Source organism: Triticum aestivum, chromosome 3A (assembly GCF_018294505.1).
Source record: "Triticum aestivum cultivar Chinese Spring chromosome 3A, IWGSC CS RefSeq v2.1, whole genome shotgun sequence".
Taxonomy (NCBI): domain Eukaryota; kingdom Viridiplantae; phylum Streptophyta; class Magnoliopsida; order Poales; family Poaceae; genus Triticum; species Triticum aestivum.
The window spans coordinates 711,680,281-711,701,051 of NC_057800.1; the positions used below are offsets into that span (position 1 = coordinate 711,680,281).

Consider the following 20,771-nt stretch of genomic DNA (forward strand, 5'->3'; position numbering starts at 1 on the left):
CCCTGCGGCGAACGCTCTGGCGACGACGGCGACTGGATTCTTTGGCCATGACGGTGGTGGATGCAGGAACCCAAAAGATCAATTTTCAACCTTTTATTTTTATGCGTTTTTCATAGATTTTCTTGTGTGTTGTCTCTCCGGGCTGTTCTAGAGAGATGTTCCTGCTTTTATGAATGTATAGATGATACTCCTCCTAGAAAAAAAGATTCACGTCTAGAATCAACGGTTAGAAGGACGACCCAAATTATTAAAATCTGACTTTTTTTATCATTTTGAAAAATACAAGTCTTGGTGCCTAAGAGCATCTCCAGCCGTTGGCCCCCCAAGCGGCTCGAAAAATAGTCGCCTGGGGACTAACTGGCGGTAAAATTGGCCTGGGGACGATCGGGTTCCCAGCCGACGCCCCCAGGGTCGGCCTCAGACGCCTGTTTTAAACTTTTTTGAACATCTATTTGACTAAAATTCGGCGAATGGGACAAATATTCGGTGAAACAGTGCATTACTTCCGCGAACTGAAATAGTTTTTTTACATAGATAAAATACTTAAAAAAATAAACGTGACTACAGGCCAAATAACGTGTTGAGAGAGGCGACGTTGCCACCGTCGCGTTGTCCTCGTCGTCCTTCTCCTTCACGCGGCCGCCCCTGCCGGACCCCTGCCCGGGGTCGCCCTGGCGGACCAGTGGCAACGCGTCGTCGTCACTGTCGTCGTCGTCGTCGAGGACGACGACGCCTCCCTCGTCGCGGCGACGGCGCCGAGCGGCGAACTGCTCTAGGGCGAGGCGCTGGCGCTCCAACTCCGTCCACGCTCAGTCTTCGCGCGTCCACTTCAAGGCCGCCGCGTCGTCTAGCCCTGGCTCCACCTTCACGCCGGCGAGCCCTGGCTCCGTCTTCACGACGGAGAGCCCCGGCTCCGTCTTCGGCTTGACGAAGCAGGAAGGAGCCAAGGAGGAGGCGCGTCCGCCCTCGTTGATGACGACGCCGAGAGAGAGAGAAGGGAGGGTGAGGTGAGGTGGGGCCAAGGGAAAACGACTGTTAAAACGGTCAGTTTCTTTGCCACCCGCTGGCTGACGTCAAAGAAACTGGCCGTTACGTTGTTCTTACAGTCCACCACCCATCATCTTTGTCGTCTGCTAACAGACGGCAAAGACTCTATGCCGTCAGCTAGCATACGACAAATAGAAGGCTGACGGCAAATACCTTCTTTGCCGTCCGCTCATTCTTTGCCGTCAGCTATATTTAAGCTGATGGCAAAGAACTTCTTTGCCGTCAGCTAGCCGACGACAAAGAGCTGGCTGACGGCAAAGATCCCGATTCCAGTAGTTATCTTCGGGCACCCAACGAGGATGGAACAAAGAAATTGATGGCATCTAATGAGAGGGGAGACTGGCCTGGCATGCTAGGTAGCATTGATTGTATGCATTGGACTTGGAAAAATTGCCCAAAGGCATGGCAAGGAATGTATTGTGGCAAGTCTCGTGATGCAACAATTTGTGCTAGAGGTCGTAGCATCCGAGGATTTATGGATTTGGCATTGCTTCTTTGGTCTGCCGGGCACTCTCAATGATATCAATGTGTTGCAACGGTCTCATTGTTGGAAATATGCCCTAGAGGCAATAATAAATTAGTTATTATTATATTTCCTTGTTCATGATAACCGTTTATTATCCATGCTAGAATTGTATTGATAGGAAACTCAGATACATGTGTGGATACATAGACAACACCATGTCCCTAGTAAGCCTCTAGTTGACTAGCTCGTTGATCAATAGATGGTTACGGTTTCCTGACCATGGACATTGGATGTCGTTGATAACGGGATCACATCATTAGGAGAATGATGTGATGGACAAGACCCAATCCTAAGCATAGCACTAGATCGTGTAGTTCGTGTGCTAAAGCTTTTCTAATGTCAAGTATCATTTCCTTATACCATGAGATTGTGCAACTCCCGGATACCGTAGGAGTGCTTTGGGTGTACCAAACGTCACAACGTAACTGGGTGGCTATAAAGATACACTACAGGTATCTCCGAAAGTGTCTGTTGGGTTGGCACAAATCGAGACTGGGATTTGTCACTCCGTGTAAATGGAGAGGTATCTCTGGGCCCACTCGGTAGGACATCATCATAATGTGCACAATGTGATCAAGGAGTTGATCGCGGGATGATGTGTTACGGAACGAGTAAAGAGACTTGCCGGTAACGAGATTGAACAAGGTATCGGATACCGACGATCGAATCTCGGGCAAGTATCGTACCGCTAGACAAAGGGAATTGTATACGGGATTGATTAAGTCCTCGACATCGTGGTTCATCCGATGAGATCATCGAGGAGCATGTGGGAGCCAACATGGGTATCCAGATCCCGCTGTTGGTTATTGGCCGGAGAGTCGTCGCGGTCATGTCTACGTGTCTCCCGAACCCGTAGGGTCTACACACTTAAGGTTCAGTGACGCTAGGGTTATAGAGATATTAGTATGCGGTAACCCAGAAGTTGTTCGGAGTCCCGATGAGATCCCGGACGTCACGAGGAGTTCCGGAATGGTCCAGAGGTAAAGAATTATATATAGGAAGTGCTATTTCGGCCATCGGGACAAGTTTCGGGGTCACCGGTATTGTACCGGGACCACCGGAAGGGTCCCGGGGGTCCACCGGGTGGGGCCACCTGCCCCGGGGGGCCACATGGGCTGTAGGGGGTGCGCCTTGGCCTACATGGGCCAACGGCACTAGCCCCTAGAGGCCCATGCGCCAAAGGGACAAGAGGAGGGGAGAGTCCTAAAGGGGGAAGGCACCTCCGAGGTGCCTTGGGGAGGATGGACTCCTCCCCCCCTTGGCCGCACCCTTCCTTGGAGGAAGGGGCAAGGCTGCGCCCTCCCCCTCTCCCTTGGCCCTATATATAGTGGGGGGAAGGGAGGGCAACCATACCCGAGCCCTGGCGCCTCCCTCTCCCTCCCATGACACATCTCCCTCCTCCCGCAGCGCTTGGCAAAGTCCTGTTGGAATCCCGCTACTACCACCACGCCGTCGTGCTGTTCGATCTCCATCAACCTCTCCTCCCCCCTTGCTGGATCAAGGAGGAGACGTCGCTGCTCCGTACGTGTGTTGAACGCGGAGGTGCCGTCCGTTCGGCGCTAGGATCATCGGTGATTTGGATCACGACGAGTACGACTCCATCAACCCCGTTCTCTTGAACGCTTCCGCGCGCGATCTACAAGGGTATGTAGATCCACTCCTCCCTCGTTGCTAGATGACTCCATAGATAGATCTTGGTGACAGGTAGGAAAATTTTGAATTTATGCTACGTTCCCCAACAGTGGCATCATGAGCTAGGTCTATGCGTAGTTTCTATGCACGAGTAGAACACAAAGTAGTTGTGGGCTTTGATTTTGTTCAATATGCTTGCCATTACTAGTCTTATCTTGATTCGGCGGCATCGTGGGATGAAGCGGCCCGGACCGACCTTACACGTACTCTTACGCGAGACTGGTTCCACCGACTGACATGCACTAGTTGCATAAGGTGGCTAGCGGGTGTCTGTCTCTCCCACTTTAGTCGGATCGGATTCGATGAAAAGGGTCCTTATGAAGGGTAAATAGCAATTGGCATATCACGTTGTGGTCTTTGCGTAGGTAAGAAACGTTCTTGCTAGAAACTCATAGCAGCCACGTAAAACATGCAAACAACAATTAGAGGACGTCTAACTTGTTTTTGCAGGGTATGATGTGATATGGCCAAAAGGATGTGATAAATGATATATGTGATGTATGAGATTGATCATGTTCTTGTAATAGGAATCACGACTTGCATGTCGATGAGTATGACAACCGGCAGGAGCCATAGGAGTTGTCTTAATTTATTTATGACCTGCGTGTCAACATAAACGTCATGTAATTACTTTACTTTATTGCTAACCGTTAGCTGTAGTAGTAGAAGTAATAGTTGACGAGACAACTTCATGAAGACACGATGATGGAGATCATGGTGTCATGCCGGTGACGATGATGATCATGGAGCCCCGAAGATGGAGATCAAAAGGAGCAATATGATATTGGCCATATCATGTCACTATTTGATTGCATGTGATGTTTATCATGTTTATACATCTTATTTTCTTAGAACGACGGTAGTAAATAAGATGATCCCTCATTAAAATTTCAAGAAAGTGTTCCCCCCTAACTGTGCACCGTTGCGAAAGTTCGTCGTTTCGAAGCACCACGTGATGATCGGGTGTGATAGATTCTTACGTTCACATACAACGGGTGTAAGCCAGATTTACACACGCAAAACACTTAGGTTGACTTGACGAGCCTAGCATGTGTACAGACATGGCCTCGGAACACAGAAGACCGAAAGGTCGAGCATGAGTCGTATGGTAGATACGATCAACATGAAGATGTTCACCGATGTTGACTAGTCCGTCTCACATGATGATCGGACACGGCCTAGTTAACTCGGATCATGTAATCACTTAGATGACTGGAGGGATGTCTATCTGAGTGGGAGTTCATAAGATGAACTTAATTATCCTGAACATAGTCAAAAGGTCTTCGCAAATTATGTCGTAGCTCGCGCTTCAGTTCTACTGTTTAGATATGTTCCTAGAGAAAATTTAGTTGAAAGTTGATAGTAGTAATTATGCGGACTAGGTCCGTAAACTGAGGATTGTCCTCATTGCTTCATAGAAGGCTTATGTCCTTAATGCACCGCTCAGTGTGCTGAACCTCGAACGTCGTCTGTGGATGTTGCGAACATCTGACATACACATTTTGATAACTACGTGATAGTTCAGTTAAACGGTTTAGAGTTGAGGCACCGAAGACATTTTGAAACGTCGCGAAACATATGAGATGTTTTGAGGGCTGAAATTGGGATTTCAGGCTAGTGCCCACGTCAAGAGGTATAAGAACTCCGATGATTTTCTTAGCCTACAAACTAAGCAGAAAAGCTCAATTGTTGTGCTTGTGCTCAGATTGTCTGAGTACAACAATCGCTTGAATCGAGTGGGAGTTGATCTTCCAGATGAAATAGTGATGGTTCTCCGAAGTCATTACCACCAAGCTGCTAGAGCTTCGTGATGAACTATGATATATCATGGACATATATGATGATCCTTGAGATATTCGCGATGTTTGACACCGCGAAAGTAGAAATCAAGAAGGAGCATCAATTGTTGATGGTTGGTGAAACCACAAGTTTCAAGAAGGGCAAGGGAACAAAGGGATACTTCATGAAACGGCAATTCAGCTACTGCTCTAGTGAAGAAACCCAAGGTGTTGGGGAACGTAGCATAAATTCAAAATTTTCCTACGTGTCACCAAGATCTATCTATGGAGTCATCTAGCAACGAGGGAGGAGTGGATCTACATACCCTTGTAGATCGCGCGCGGAAGCGTTCAAGAGAACGGGGTTGATGGAGTCGTACTCGTCGTGATCCAAATCACCGATGATCCTAGCGCCGAACGGACGGCACCTCCGCGTTCAACACACGTACGGAGCAGCGACGTCTCCTCCTTCTTGATCCAGCAAGGGGGAAGGAGAGGTTGATGGAGATCCAGCAGCACGACGGCGTGGTGGTGGAAGTAGCGGGATTCCAACAGGGCTTCGCCAAGCGCTGCGGGAGGAGGGAGATGTGTCATGGGAGGGAGAGGGAGGCGCCAGGGCTTAGGTATGGTTGCCCTCCCTTCCCCCCACTATATATAGGGCCAATGGAGAGGGGGAGGGCGTAGCCTTGCCCCTTCCTCCAAGGAAGGGTGCGGCCAAGGGGGGAGGAGTCCATCCTCCCCAAGGCACCTCGGAGGTGCCTTCCCCCTTTAGGACTCTCCCCTCCTCTTGTCCCTTTGGCGCATGGGCCTCTAGGGGCTGGTGCCCTTGGCCCATGTAGGCCAAGACGCACCCCTACAGCCCATGTGGCCCCCCGGGGCAGGTGGCCCCACCCGGTGGACCCCCGGGACCCTTCCGGTGGTCCCGGTACAATACCGGTGACCCCGAAACTTGTCCCGATGGCCGAAATAGCACTTCCTATATATAATTCTTTACCTCCGGACCATTCCGGAACTCCTCGTGACGTCCGGGATCTCATCCGGGACTCCGAACAACTTTCGGGTTACCGCATACTAATATCTCTATAACCCCAGCGTCACCGAACCTTAAGTGTGTAGACCCTACGGGTTCGGGAGACATGCAGACATGACCGAGATGACTCTCCGGTCAATAACCAACAGCGGGATCTGGATACCCATGTTGGCTCCCACATGTTCCACGATGATCTCATCGGATGAACCACGATGTCAAGGACTTAATCAATCCCGTATACAATTCTCTTTGTCTAGCGGTACGATACTTGCCCGAGATTCGATCGTCGGTATCCCGATACCTTGTTCAATCTCGTTACCGGCAAGTCTCTTTACTCGTTCCGTAACACATCATCCCGTGATCAACTCCTTGATCACACTGTGCACATTATGATGATGTCCTACCGAGTGGGCCCAGAGATACCTCTCCGTCACACGGAGTGACAAATCCCAGTCTCCATTCGTGCCAACCCAACAGACACTTTCGGAGATACCCGTAGTGCACCTTTATAGTCACCTAGTTACGTTGTGACGTTTGGCACACCCAAAGCACTCCTACGGTATCCGGGAGTTGCACAATCTCATGGTATAAGGAAATGATACTTGACATTAGAAAAGCTTTAGCATACGAACTACACGATCTTGTGCTAGGCTTAGGATGGGGTCTTGTCCATCACATCATTCTCCTAATGATGTGATCCCATTATCAACGACATCCAATGTCCATGGTCAAGAAACCGTAACCATCTATTGATCAACGAGCTAGTCAACTAGAGGCTTACTAGGGACATGGTGTTTGTCTATGTATCCACACATGTACCTGAGTTTCCTATCAATACAATTCTAGCATGGATAATAAACGATTATCATGAACAAGGAAATATAATAATAACTAATTTATTATTGCCTCTAGGGCATATTTCCAACATTCTCCCACTTGCACTAGAGTCAATAATCCAGTTCACATCGATATGTGATTAACACTCAAGGTCACATCCCCATGTGACTAACACCCAAAGAGTTTACTAGAGTCAATAATCTAGTTCACATTACCATGTGATTAACACTCGATGAGTTCTGGGTTTGATCATGTTATGCTTGTGAGAGATGTTATAGTCAACGGGTCTGAACCTTTCTGATCCGTGTGTGCTTTACAAATCTCTATGTCATCTCCTAGATGCAGCTACCACGTTCTATTTGGAGCTATTCCAAATAACTGTTCTACTATACGAATCCAGTTTACTACTCAGAATAATCTGGATTAGTGTCAAAGTTTGCATCGGCGTAACCCTTTACGACGAACTCTTTTACCACCTCCATAATCGAGAAAATTCCTTAGTCCACTAGTCACTAAGGATAACTTTGACCGCTGTCCTGTGATCCATTCTTGGATCACTCTTGTACCCCTTGACTGACTCATGGCAAGGCACACTTCAGGTGCGGTACACAGCATAGCATACTGTAGAGCCTACGTCTTAAGCATAGGGGACGACCTTCGTCCTTTCTCTCTATTCTGCCATGGTCGAGCTTTAAGTCTTAACTTCATACCTTACAACTCAGGCAAGAACTCCTTCTTTGACTGATCCATCTTGAACACCTTCAAGATCATGTTAAGGTATGTGCTCATTTGAAAGTACCATTAAGCGTTTTGATCTATCCTTATAGATCTTGATGCTCAATGATCAAGTAGCTTAATCCAGCTTTCCATTGAAAAACACTTTCCAATAACCCTATATGCTTTCCAGAAATTCTACGTCATTTCTGATCAACAATATGTCAACAACATATATTCATCAGAAATTCTATAGTGCTCCCACTCACTTCTTTGGAAATACAAGTTTCTCATAAACTTTGTATAAACCCAAAATCTTTGATCATCTCATCAAAGCATACATTCCAACTCCGAGATGCTTACTCCAGTCCTTAGAAGGATTACTGGAGCTTTGCATACTTATTAGCATCTTTCAGGATTGACAAAACCTTCCGGTTGTATCACATACAACCTTTCCTCAAGAAAATCGTCGAGGAAACAATGTTTCGACATCCTATCTGCAAGATTTCATAAATAATGCAGTAATCGCTAATATAATTCCAACAGACTCTTAGCATCGCTACGAGTGAGAAAGTCTCATCGTAGTCAACTCCTTGAACTTGTCGGGAAACATCTTAACGACAAGTCGAGCTTTCTTAATGGTGACATTTACCATCATTGTCCGTCTTCCTTTTAAAATCCATCTGTACTCAACAGCCTTACGACCATCGAGCTGTTCCGCCAAAGTCTACACTTTGTTTTCATACATGGATCCTCTCTCGGATTTTATGGCCTCGAGCCATTTATCGGAATCCGGGCCCACCATCGCTTCTCCATAGCTCGTAGGTTCATTGTTGTCTAGCAACATGACTTCCAAGACAGGATCACGTACCACTCTGAAGTAGTACGCATCCTTGTCATCCCACGAGGTTTGGTAGTGACTTGATCTGAAGTTTCATGATCACTATCATAAGCTTCCACTTCAATTGGTGTAGGTGCCACAGGAACAACTTCCTGTGCCCTGCTACACACTAGTTGAAGTGAAGGTTCAATAACCTCATCAAGTCTCCACCATCCTCCCACTCAATTCTTTCGAGAGAAACTTTTCCTCGAGAAAGGACCCGATTCTAGAAACAATCCCTTTTGCTTCGAATCTGAAATAGGAGGTATACCCAACTGTTTTGGGTATTCCTATGAAGATGCATTTATTCGCTTTGGGTTTGAGCTTATCAGCCTGAAACTTTTTCACATAAACGTCGCAGCCCCAAACTTTTAAGAAACGACAGCTTAGGTTTCTCTAAACCATAGTTCATACGATGTCGTCTCAACGGAATTACGTGGTGCCCTATTTAAAGTGAATGTGGTTGTCTCTAATGCCTAACCCATAAACTATCGTGGTAATTCGATAAGAGACATCATGGTATGCATCATATCCAATAGGGTGCAGTTATGATGTTCGGACACACCATCACGCTTCGGTGTTCCAGGCTGTATTAGTTGTGAAACAATTTCCACAATGTCTTAATTATGTGCCAAACTCGTAATTCAGATATTCATCTCTATGATCATATCATAGATATTTTATCCTCTTGTCACGATGATATTTCAATTTCACCCTGAAATTACTTGAACCTTTCAATAATTCAGACTCGTGATTCATCAAGTAAATATACTCAACATCTACTCAAATCATTTGTAAAGTAAGAACATAACGATATCCACTACACGCCTCAGCACTCATTGGACTGCACACATCAAAATGTATTACTTTCAACAAGTTGCTTTCTTGTTCCATTTTACTAAAAACGAGGCTTTCGGTCATCTTGCCCATGTGGTATGATTTGCATGTCTCAAGTGATTCAAAATCAAGTGAGTCCAAACGGTCCATTTGCATGGAGTTTCTTCATGCATATACACCAATAGACATGGTTCGCATGCCTCAAACTTTTCAAAAATGAGTGAGCCCAAAGATTCATCAACATGGAGCTTCTTCATGCGTTTTATACTGATATGACTTACGTGGCAGTGCCACAAGTAGGTGGTACTATCTTATATCTTTTGGCATGAACATGTGTATCACTACGATCGAGATTCAATAAACCATTCATTTTAGGTGCAAGACCATTGAAGGTATTATTTAAATAAACAGAGTAACCATTATTCTCCTTAAATGAATAACCGTATTGCGATAGACATAATCCAATCACGTCTATGCTCAACGCAAACACCAAATAACAATTATTTAGGTTTAACACCAGTCTCGATGGTAGAGGGAGCGTGCGATGCTTGATCATATCAACATTGGAAACACTTCCAACACATATCGTCAGCTCACCTTTAGCTAGTCTCCGTTTATTCCATAGCTTTTATTTCGAGTTACTAACACTTAGCAACCAAACCAGTATCTAATACCCTGGTGCTACTAGGAGTACTAGTAAAGTACACATCAACACAATGTATATCCAATATACTTCTATCGACCTTGCCAGCCTGCTTATCTACCAAGTATCTAGGGTAATTCTGCTCCAGTGGTTGTTCCCCTTATTACAGAAGCACTTAGTCTCGGGTTTGGGTTCAACCTTGGGTTTCTTCACTAGAGCAGCAACTGATTTTCCGTTTCATGAAGTATCCCTTCTTGCCCTTGCCCTTCTTGAAACTAGTGGTTTCACCAACCATCAACAATTGATGCTCCTTCTTGATTTCTACTTTTGTGGTGTCAAACATCGCGAATATCTCAAGGATCATCATATATGTCCCTGATATATTATAGTTCATCACGAAGCTCTAGCAGCTTGGTGGTTATGACTTTGGAGAAACATCACTATCTCATTTGGAAGATCAACTCCCACTTGATTCAAGCGATTGTTGTACTCAGACAATCTGAGCACAAGTTCAACAATTGAGCTTTTCTCCCTTTAGTTTACAGGCTAAGAAAATCGTCGGAGGTCTTATACCTTTTGACGTGGGCACGAGCCTGAAATCCCAATTTCAGCCCTCGAAGCATCTCATATGTTTCGCGACGTTTCAAAACGTCTTTGGTGCCTCAACTCTAAACCGTTTAGCATTACGCACTGAACTATCATGTAGTCATCAAAACGTGTATGTCAGATGTTCGCAACATCCACAGACGATGTTCGAGGTTCAGCACACTGAGCGGTGCATTAAGGACACAAGCCTTCTATGAAGCAATGAGGACAATCCTCAGTTTACGGACCTAGTCCGCTTAATTGCTACTATCAACTTTCAACTAATTTTTCTCTAGGAACATAACTAAACAGTAGAACTAAAGCGCGAGCTACGACATAATTTGCGAAGACCTTTTGACTATGTTCAGGATAATTTAGTTCATCTTATGAACTCCCACTCAGATAGACATCCCTCTAGCCATCTAAGTGATTACATGATCCGAGTCAACTAGGCCGTGTCCGATCATCACGTGAGACGGACTAGTCAACATCGGTGAACATCTTCATGCTGATCGTATCTACCATACGACTCATGCTCGACCTTTCGGTCTTGTGTGTTCCGAGGCCATGTCTGTACACATGCTAGGCTCATCAAGTCAACCTAAGTGTTTGCATGTGTAAATCTATCTTACACCCGTTGTATGTGAACGTTGGAATCAAACACCCGATCATCATGTGGTGCTTTGAAATAACGAACTTTCGCAACGGTGCACAGTTAGGGGGAACACTTTCTTAAAATTTTAATGAGGGATCATCTTATTTACTACCGTCGTTCTAAGCAAACAAGATGCATAAACATGATAAACATCACATGCAATCAAATAGTGACATGATATGGCCAATATCATATTGCTCCTTTTGATCTCCATCTTCGGGGCTCCATGATCATCATCGTCACCGGCATGACACCATGATCTCCATCATCATGATCTCCATCATCGTGTCTTCATGAAGTTGTCTCGCCAACTATTACTTCTACTACTATGGCTAACGGTTAGCAATAAAGTAAAGTAATTACATGACGTTTATGTTGACATGCAGGTCATAAATAAATTAAGACAACTCCTATGGCTCCTGCCGGTTGTCATACTCATCGACATGCAAGTCGTGATTCCTATTACAAGAACATGATCATCTCATACATCACATATATCATTCATCACATCCTTCAAAGAGAATAATGGTTACTCTATTTATTTGAATAATACCTTCAAATGGTCTTACACCTAAAATGAATGGTTCATTGAATCTCGATCATAGTGATACACATGTTCATGCCAAAAGATATAAGATAGTAATGATAGTACCACCTACTTGTGGCACTGCCACTTAAGTCATATCGGTATAAAACGCATGAAGAGGCTCCATGTTGATGGATCTTTGGACTCACTCGTTTTTTGAAAAGTTTGAGACATGCGAAGCATGTCTGTTGGTGTATATGCATGAAGAAACTCCATGCAAATGGACCATTTGGACTCACTTGATTTTGAATCACTTGAGACATGCAAATCATACCATATGGGCAAGATGACTGAAAGCCTCGGTTTCAGTAAAATGGAACTAGAAAGCAACTTGTTGGAAGTAATACATTTTGATGTGTGCAGTCCAATGAGTGCTGAGGCGTGTAGTGGATATCGTTATGTTCTTACTTCACAGATGATTTAAGTAGATGTTGAGTATATTTATTTGATGAATCACAAGTCTGAATTATTGAAAGGTTCAAGTATTTTCAGGGTGAAGTTGAAAGATCGTCGTGACAAGAGGATAAAAGATCTATGATATGATCATAGAGATGAATATCTGAATTACGAGTTTGGCACAGAATTAAGACATTGTGGAAATTGTTTCACAACTAATACAGCCTGGAACACCATAGTGTGATGGTGTGTCCGAACATCATAACTGCACCCTATTGGATATGATGCATACCATGATGTCTCTTGTCGAATTACCACGATAGTTTATGGGTTAGTCATTAGAGACAACCACATTTACTTTAAAAGGGGCACCACGTAATTCCGATGAGATGACACCATGTGAACTATGGTTTAGGGAAACCTAAGCTGTCATTCCTTAAAAGTTTGGGGCTGCGACGCTTATGTGGAAAAGTTTCAGGCTGATAAGCTCGAACCCAAAGCGGATAAATGCATCTTCATAGGACACCCAAAATAGTTGGGTATACCTCCTGTCTCAGATCCGAAAGCAATAAGGGATTGTTTCTGGAATCGGGTCCTTTCTCGAGGAAAAGTTTCTCTCGAAAGAATTGAGTGGGAGGATGGTGGAGACTTGATGAGGTTATTGAACCGTCACTTCAACTAGTGTATAGCAGGGCACAAAGAGTTGTTCCTGTGGCACCTACACCAATTGAAGTGGAAGCTTATGATAGTGATCATGAAACTTCAGATCCAGTCACTACCAAACCTCGTGGGATGACAAGGATGCGTACTACTTCAGAGTGGTATGTAATCCTATCTTGGAAGTCATGTTGCTAGACAACAATGAACCTACGAGCTATGGAGAAGCGATGGTGGGCCCGGATTCCGATAAATGGCTCGAGGCCATAAAATCCGAGATAGGATCCATGTATGAAAACAAAGTGTAGACTTTGGAAGAACAGCTCGATGGTCATAAGGCTATTGAGTGCAGATGGATTTTAAAAGGAAGACGGACAATAATGGTAAGTATCACCATTAAGAAAGCTCGACTTGTCATTAAGATGTTTTCCGACAAGTTCAAGGAGTTGACTGCGATGAGACTTTCTCACTCGTTGCGATGCTAAGAGTCTGTCGGAATTATATTAGCGATTACTGCATTATTTATGAAATCTTGCAGATAGGATGTCAAAATATTGTTTCCTCGACGATTTTCTTGAGGAAAGGTTGTATGTGATACAACCGGAAGGTTTTGTCAATCCTGAAAGATGCTAATAAGTATGCAAAGCTCCAGCAATCCTTCTAGGGACTGGAGTAAGCATCTCGGAGTTGGAATGTATGCTTTGATGAGATGATCAAAGATTTTGGGAGTATACAAAGTTTATGAGAAACTTTAATTTCCAAAGAAGTGAGTGGGAGCACTATAGAATTTCTGATGAGTATATGTTATGGATCAGAAATGATGCAGAATTTCTGGAAAGCATATAGGGTTATTTGGAAAGTGTTTTTCAATGGAAAGCCTGGATTAAGCTACTTGAACATTGAGCATCAAGATCTATACGCTTAATGGTACTTTCAAATGAGCACATACCTTGACATGATCTTGAAGGTGTTCAAGATGGATCAGTCAAAGAAGGAGTACTTGCCTGACTTGTAAGGTATGAAGTTGAGACTTAAAGCTCGACCACGACAGAATAGAGCGAAAGGACGAAGGTCGTCCCCTATGCTTAAGACATAGGCTCTACAGTATGCTATGCTGTGTACCGCACCTGAAATGTGCCTTGCCATGAGTCAGTCAAGGGGTACAAGAGTGATCTAAGAATGGATCACAGGACAGCGGTCAAAGTTATCCTTAGTAACTAGTGGACTAAGGAATTTTCTTGATTATGGAGGTGGTAAAAGAGTTCGTCGTAAAGGGTTACGCCGATGCAAACTTTGACACTAATCCAGATTATTCTGAGTAGTAAACTGGATTTGTATAGTAGAGCAGTTGTTTGGAATAGCTCCAAATGTAGCATAGTAGTTGCATCTACAAGATGACATAGAGATTTGCGAAGTACATACGGATCTAAAAGATTCAGACCCGTTGACTATAACATCTCTCACAAGCATAACATGATCAAACCCAGAACTCATCGAGTGTTAATCACATGGTAAATGTGAACTAGATTATTGACTCTAGTAAACTCTTTGGGTGTTAGTCACATGGGGATGTGACCTTGAGTGTTAATCACATATCGATGTGAACTGGATTATTGACTCTAGTGCAAGTGGGAGAATGTTGGAAATATGCCCTAGAGGCAATAATAAATTAGTTATTATTATATTTCCTTGTTCATGATAATCGTTTATTATCCATACTAGAATTGTATTGATAGGAAACTCAGATACATGTGTGGATACATAGACAACACCATGTCCCTAGTAAGCCTCTAGTTGACTAGCTCGTTGATCAATAGATGGTTACGGTTTCCTGACCATGGACATTGGATGTCGTTGATAACGGGATCACATCATTAGGAGAATGATGTGATGGACAAGACCCAATCCTAAGCATAGCACTAGATGGTGTAGTTCGTGTGCTAAAGCTTTTCTAATGTCAAGTATCATTTCCTTAGACCATGAGATTGTGCAACTCCCGGATACCGTAGGAGTGCTTTGGGTGAACCAAACGTCACAACGTAACTGGGTGGCTATAAAGGTACACTACAGGTATCTCCGAAAGTGTCTGTTGGGTTGGCACGAATCAAGACTGGGATTTGTCACTCCGTGTAAACGGAGAGGTATCTCTGGGCCCACTCGGTAGGACATTATCATAATGTGCACAATGTGATCAAGGAGTTGATCGCGGGATGATGTGTTACGGAACGAGTAAAGAGACTTGCCGGTAACGAGATTGAACAAGGTATCGGATACCGACGATCGAATCTCGGGCAAGTATCGTACCGCTAGACAAAGGGAATTGTATACGAGATTGATTAAGTCCTCGACATCGTGGTTCATCCGATGAGATCATCGAGGAGCATGTGGGAGCCAACATGGGTATCCAGATCCCGCTGTCGGTTATTGGCCGGAGAGTCGTCTCGGTCATGTCTACGTGTCTCCCGAACCCGTAGGGTCTACACACTTAAGGTTCGGTGACGCTAGGGTTATAGAGATATTAGTATGCGGTAACCCGAAAGTTGTTCGGAGTCCCGGATGAGATCCCGGACGTCACGAGGAGTTCCGGAATGGTCCGGAGGTAAAGAATTATATATAGAAAGTGTTATTTCGGCCAACGGGACAAGTTTCGGGGTCACCGGTATTGTACCGGGACCACCGGAAGGGTTCCGGGGGTCCACTGGGTGGGGCCACCTGTCCCGGGGGGCCACATGGGCTGTAGGGGGTGCGCCTTGGACTACATGGGACAAGGGCACCAGCCCCTAGAGGCCCATGCGCCAAAGGGACAAGAGGAGGGGAGAGTCCTAAAGGGGGAAGGCACCTCCGAGGTGCCTTGGGGAGGATGGACTCCTCCCCCCCTTGGCCGCACCCTTCCTTGGAGGAAGGGGCAAGGCTGTGCCCTCCCCCTCTCCCTTGGCCCTATATATAGTGGGGGGAAGGGAGGGCAACCATATCTGAGCCCTGGCGCCTCCCTCTCCCTCCCATGACACATCTCCCTCTTCCCGCAGCGCTTGGCGAAGCCCTGTTGGAATCCCGCTACTACCACCACGCCGTCGTGCTGTTGGATCTCCATCAACCTCTCCTCCCCCCTTGCTGGATCAAGGAGGAGACATCGCTGCTCCGTACGTGTGTTGAACGCGGAGGTGCCGTCTGTTCGGCGCTAGGATCATCGGTGATTTGGATCACGACGAGTACGACTCCATCAACCCCGTTCTCTTGAACGCTTCCGCGCGCGATCTAAAAGGGTATGTAGATCCACTCCTCCCTCGTTGCTAGATGACTCCATAGATAGATCTTGGTGACACATAGGAAAATTTTGAATTTATACTACGTTCCCCAACACTCATTTGTCTGCTAGGCTTGCTAGTGGTGATGCTCCTGCTTGCAACTACACTATCAATGGGCATAAACACACAAAAGGGTACTATCTTGCAGATGATATATACCCTCCTTGATGCACATTTGTCAAGAGCATCAAAGATCCCAAAACTAAAAACAGTGTGAATTTGCAAGGGTGTAAGAGGCAGCCCAAAAAGACATTGAAAGAGCATTCAGTGTTTTGCAATATAGGTTTGCCATTGTCCGTGGTCCTGCTCGTTTTTGGGATAAAAGAACCTTGAAAAATATCATGACATGCTGTGTTATCCTTCACAACATGATTCTTGAAGATGGGAGAGGAATGAACTTGGAATTTTTCTACGACAATGTGGGTGGTCGTGTCAAACCAGCTAGAGATCCTAACTGCATTAGAGCTTTTCTTCAGACATACAAGGAGATTGGAAATGCAAACACACACTTTCAATTTTAGGAGGATCTCATTGAGCACCATTAGCAAAGGGATGAACAGTGACTCAATTTTGTATTCATTTGTATTTGTATTCATCACAAGTTTTGCATTGCATTACTTAAGTTTGTTTCGGTCATTTGAAGAATTATTTATGATGTGGATGATTGTTGTATTATGTTGGATTTGAATAATTATTTAGTTTGCTTCCGTTTGTTGTATTATGTTGGATTTGATATTTGCAGGCCGATGAGATGCAGGATGCAGCGCTGCAAGAGCAGACATCGCAAAGCCGGCCCGTATAAAAGCATATTCCGTGAATATACTTTTATACGGGTCCGTTTGGGGGGGGGGGGGGTCTGCATCTACGGCCATCCTTGCCGGCCACAAAAATCGTTTTCCGCGAACTGCAAACGCATTTCGTGGGCCGACGAAATGCGAGGTCTGCTAGAATTGCTCTGAGACCACTCCCTCCAAAACTCAAGCCCTAGCCCTTCCCTTGCGAGCACATGTGCCGCATTATTTCGTGAACGCCTTACACATGACACCTTGAATTTTTGCCTTGTATGAAGCAGCTCTTTGACCTCTTGAATGATCGGGCCAGACGCCGACAAGCTGCGCGCGCTCTTTGTCATTCAGCATTGTGGTCCCTCCCTTGCTGTCCACTTCAAGTTGAACCTTGTGCGTGTTCCTTTGGATGGCCATCTACACTGGCTTGCGGCATTGTTAACCATGATCTTATGCTTTGTAGCTTCTGCTACAGCCGGGCAAGATTTAGCACCCACTTCATTCTCTCTCCTATTTTCTCACCTTTCCAACTAGGATTCCAATGATATCGCACATGCTATAGCCTGCTCAATAGGACTTGCTCCAAGAGACAATGCATTGGGTGGTTGTCTCTAAAAATTTACCACCATCTAGTATGACCATACCTGGCCATTCCTCAGGCCGGGCCGGGCTTCGGGCCAGGCCAACCAAAACCCGACGCAAAAAACCCAGGCCCGAGCCCGGCCCGGCCCGGCCGTCAGGCCTAAAAATCAGGCCCGAGCCTGGCCCATCACACTAAAAGCCTGTCGGGCCTCGGGCCACGGGCCGGGCCTCTTCCTTAAATGACGAAATCGACGGGCCCGGCCCGGTCCGGGCTTCGGGCTTAAAACCTAGGCCCGAGCCCGGCCCATGGACAAGGTCGGGCCAGGCCGGGTCAGGCTTTTTCGGGCCGGGCCGACCGGGCCGGGCTGCCCATGGCCAGGTATAGTTAAGAACCAATGCAGTGGGAGACCCTATAGTAGGCTAACGACACTTGGCCCTCATCCGGTTTTCCCGGCTCCACCACAGGAGATTGGTAAAATAAGATCTTCTGCATATGTCCCCGCTGAAAAAATGTGTATATATGAGAATATATCCACGTGCAGCAACAGAATTCATCACACGCAACCGAATGAACTCACCTGTCACATAGTACGTGCTGGGGCCCCTGTTGTGGTGGACCACATTCAGTTCGAAAGTTACTACTCGTATGGTACGTACTACACCGTACCGTGTGGGTGATCTGGGCGACGTGGACGATGTTCCGCCCGTCGCGCCACACTCAACTCCATCGGGCTACATGCATGGATGTTGGCACTTGGCACACTCTTCCAACTCTACAGTCAGTCACCATTGGCGGTTGCCACGCTCCTCCCCCTCGACCACTTCGGTCCTCTCCGAGCAGGTGACCGTGCAACGGCGCAGCCATGCCGTCATTCTCCTTCCTCGAGCTTTCGCTTTGCTTCCTCTGCTTCGTCTTGTTCTACTGCTTCCACGTCTGGTCCAAGCGCAAGAACCCGGCGCTCCCGCTGGACTGGCCGCTGCTGGGCATGCTCCCGGCGCTCCTCGCCAACCTGCCACGCCTCCACGACTGGGTCACCTCCGTCCTCGCCGCCAGCACGCTCAGCTTCCGCCTCGCCGGCCCGCCGCGCTCGGGTATGCAGCTCTTCTTCACGGCTGACCCGGCCAACATCCGCCACGTCCTCACCTCCAACTTCCCCAACTACCCCAAGGGCCCCGAGTTCGCCCAGATCATGGACATCCTCGGCGGCGGCATCTTCAACGCCGACGGCGACTCCTGGCGCCGCCAGCGGGCCAAGGCGCAGCTGCTCATCTCCGGGCCCCGGTTCCGGGCATTCATGTCCCGCTGCACCCGCCGCAAGGTCGAGCGCGACCTGCTCCCGCTGCTTGCCCGCGTCGCCGGAGCCGGCGCCGGTGAGTGCGACCTGCAGGACGTGTTCCTTAGGCTCACGTTTGACACCACCACCACGCTGGTCTTCGGCCTCGACCCCGGCTGCCTGGCTGTCGGCTTCCCCGAGGTGCCGTTCGCGCGCTCCATCGACGACGCCATGGACGTGCTCCTCGTCCGCAGCGTGCTCCCGCTGTTGTGGTGGAAGCTGGTGCGGCGGCTAGGGGTCGGGTATGAGCGGAAGATGACGGTGGCCTGGCGCGACATCGACCGGTTCATCGGCGACACGATCGCCAAGCGGCGGGAGGCGGTGAAAGCCAGAGGCGGAATGGAGGACTCGGCGGACCTGCTCCTCCTCCTACATCGACGACGACGATGCCGGCGCGGTCGTCGACGCCTTCCTCCGCGACACGACCATGAACCTCATGCTCGCCGGCCGCGACACGACCGGCTCGGCGCTGACCTGGTTCTTCTACCTCCTCACCAGGAACCCGGGCGTGGTGTCCAAGATCCTCGCAGAGCTCGACACCATCAAGACCACCGCCACCACCACCCTGGACTGCATGGTGACCTACGACCCGGACGAGCTTGGCCGGCTGGTGTACCTGCACGCGGCCCTGTGCGAGTCGCTCCGGCTGTACCCGCCGGTGCCGATTGAGCACAAGGGCGTGGCCGCCGCCGAGGCGCTGCCGAGCGGGCACGAGGTGCGGCCAGGGGACAAGATCCTTGTGTCGCTGTACGCGATGGGGAGGATGGAGGCCGTGTGGGGCAAGGACTGCCGGGAGTTCCGGCCGGAGCGGTGGATCGGGGAGGACGGTAAGCTGCAGTACGTGCCGTCGTACAGGTTCGCCTCCTTCAACGCCGGGCCGCGGACCTGCCTGGGCAAGGACATGGCGTTCGTGCAGCTCAAGACCGTGGCGGCCGCCGTGGTGAGGAACTTCGAGGTGGAGGCCGTGCCGGGGCACGTCGTGGAGCCCAAGATCTCCATCATTCTCCACATGAAGAACGGCTTCAAGGCCAGGATTAAGAGGAGGCACGTGATGAACAGCTGATTCAGAGTAACAAAGTTAGCCTGTGTGCCCGCTCTCTGTCTCCATCGTAACAGGCTTATGACTGTTTCGAATAAATATCTACAAATAATTTCCTCTAGAAAAAGTCTATCTATAAATAATGGTATCTGGTATATTCGTGAGATCTTAGTAAATCTCAGAGACTTGTTATGTCTGTCGATGCTAGATTCGTGAGATATTACATGAAGATGCAAATTTTTCTTTTTAATTATTTTTTCTTTTTAACTACATATTATGTCACTTGATTAGGACTTAGTTTTTTTTTTTTTGAAAAACACCTGTCCATATATTAATTAATTAAAATGTCATTACAATCGTTCATAACAGCAGGCGCCACACATGATGGAAAATTATTAAAAAGAAGACCATCACATCTATTATCGAAACTAAATTTACCAATCTCATGCGCTACTGAATTGGCCCTTCTATTTATTTTTGACAACTTGAAGTTTTTCAAAAGCCTGATGATGCTAAGTGCTTCCTTCTTAAGGTCTATGAGCGAGAATCTGTCACAACTTTTATTTGATAGGAAAGAAGCCACGAACGCACAATCAGTTTTCAAAATAATAGGCATGTTAAGAGAAATACCGATATAAAGTCTAGCTAGGTATGCTCGAAACTCCGCTTCATCCACACCAGAGCATAACCCAATGAAGTCCCAAGATGAGACAATGATATCACCCGTACAACTCCTGGCCACCACCCCAACGCTCGCGGCACTTAAACTCTCCACAAAACTTGCATCGACATTGATCTTGATATGGCCAAAAGGAGGCGGCTGCCACACCTCTCTGGGCCTCACAACAGTATTACCTGCACCA

The 20,771-nt window shown here is 47.0% G+C and overlaps 1 pseudogene; it reads left to right on the forward strand.

The window, feature by feature from the left end:
- Positions 1 to 18,272: 18,272 nt before the first annotated feature.
- LOC123059344 (alkane hydroxylase MAH1-like) lies at positions 18,273 to 20,152 on the forward strand (annotated as a pseudogene).
- Positions 20,153 to 20,771: the final 619 nt, after the last annotated feature.